Raw genomic sequence first — 2350 nt, forward strand, 5'->3', positions numbered from 1 at the left:
AGCACAACACATAAGACACAGATGGTCATGCAATTTTAACCACTTTTTCTGCATACACTTTGTTGTTTGAAGCAGTTCTAGATGAAAGATTCAGAGCTAAGCAGAATTAGCAATATTTCTGCTCCACAGGTGAGTTTATCATTGCTTGTTGATTTTTAATTGATTTTACATTCCAAAAAATACAACTTTAAACTGATAACATCTAGTGTAGACTCCATCTGGACATGCATTCTCTGTGACTGTGACTACGCACTTCGGTAATGGCATGGCAATGTTGGAGACTCACACTCATGCACTTGTGGCTTTGCTTGCAGTGTCAGTCAAGCGAGGGTACATTCTAAAAACATTGCATAATCCCTCTTCAATAAATAGCATGCATGATAAGAAACGGCGCGGCTACAGTCAAATCCAACACCACAGGCGGATTGATTTCTCTTTTCACTGCATGATCATCACATGATTTTGCCCCTGTGCAATTGTGTGTGTGTCAAGTTTTCGATTCAACAATGTTGGATTGCTCTGCGAACATAAAGTTGGAGTTATTTTACATCTAGTTTGAATTTCAGTTGCTCATCTTCCCTTCGTAACTCAGTGTATTATTAATTTTCCCCACACTCAAAAAGGTCATTTTTATGCTGTTGGTTTTCTTGGCTTAGTGGGAAGAATAATGGCTTCTAACAAACATTATGTTGTGGCCAGATGTGGTGTGGAGTCTCAGCATGCAACAGAGGACACATTCATAGATGATTCGTTTATTCATTAGCTTTACAACATTTGGTCTGGGAATACTTTCTATGGGACATTTTCTGTGCACAGCTCCTTCGGGTCACCCCACCGATTTTACAAAATGTGAACAATACAAACTGAAGTGCTTTGTCATTATTATACTGGTGATAACATAGGAATAAAAGTGTAAAGCATACTTTTTCCAAGTATGCTATGTGAACCTTTTGCGTTCTGTAAGCAACCCCTGGTAGTCTTTGAGATCCTTGTTTTATAATATAAAAATATAAATTATTTTAAAAATTATAAAAAAAAAATATATAAAAAATATTTTTTGTAGGCTAGTATGAGCTACTGGGTTGCCTTGGTTTCAATGGCACACTCATTACAAATAAAAACAGCGAAACTATGGAAAACAGAAGAGAAAACTGAGAGACTCACCATGATCAATAAATTTTGATGTCATTTGTGCTGAGTCATGTCACTGACTTTTTTTTTCCCCCTCCTCTATTCATCGATCATCTGAACCGCATATCCTCACGAGGGTCGCAGGCATGCTGGAGCCGATCCCAGCCGTCTTCGGGTCGTATGAGGGGAGGGGGCACCCTGAACTGGAGCAGGGCACACATCGACAAACAATAACCATTCACACCCACAATCACACCATGGGACAATTTAAAGTGTTCCATCAACCTGCCAAACCCACGCAGGCACAGGGAAGAACATGCCAACTCTCAGGGAAGGCCGGAGCCCGGAATTGAACCCCAGGACCTCAGTGCTGGGAGGGAGATATGCTCACCAGTCGGCTTCAAAGGTTTTAGTAACATGATTGTGTGTTCATCAACACAACTTAGGAGCATGTTTTCTACTCTGTATAATACTGTAGGTTTGTGATGAAAACCATATATTTTTACAGATAAGAGGAAAAAAATCCATCCATTTTTCTATACTGCTTATTCTCGGTAGATTCAAGTGTGAGCAGCAGGGTACACCCTTGATTGGTGGCCAGCCAACATTGACAAATAAGGATTCATAAGATTCTTTAATTAAAAGAAGAAAACTGTTTAGGGAATGTGTGTGTGTGGGGGGGGGCAAGCCGGAGTGTCTGGACAACGTCATCAAGCTACACACACACACGCACACGCACACACACACACACACACACACACGCACACACACGCACGCACGCGCTTGCACACACGACACCAGCCCGGGTTACTGACCTCACTAAGCTTTGAAGTGTGAGGCAGATGAGCTCACCGCTGACTATCATCCCATCGAAAGTTGGTTAGTCATATGGACAAAATTATTTTAAAATGCGGATTTGTAACCTGTAGTGTTAAATTGATCATAAAGCGGACGGGGCAAGAGAAATGCGGTGCTCGCGAGTTATTTTGTATTCAAAATAATATTTCCGAATCACTTGTGCTCTAGCTGCAATTGCATTTCGAGTCAGGGTCACTATAATTTACAAAGCATGTTTCTGTATTTTGAAAATGGCTTTTTTGAAATGTTATGGGAAGAGGACAGAAATGTCCTCCAACTACGGAATGACCCATATACAGTACTGTGCGTATTGGAGGTTTTGGGGGGGACTGGGGCGGAGCGGGTCGGGGAGGGGGGGGGG

This window comes from Hippocampus comes, unplaced genomic scaffold (genome assembly GCF_001891065.2).
Source record: "Hippocampus comes isolate QL1 unplaced genomic scaffold, H_comes_QL1_v1.1 scaffold113, whole genome shotgun sequence".
Classification (NCBI taxonomy): Eukaryota; Metazoa; Chordata; class Actinopteri; order Syngnathiformes; family Syngnathidae; genus Hippocampus; species Hippocampus comes.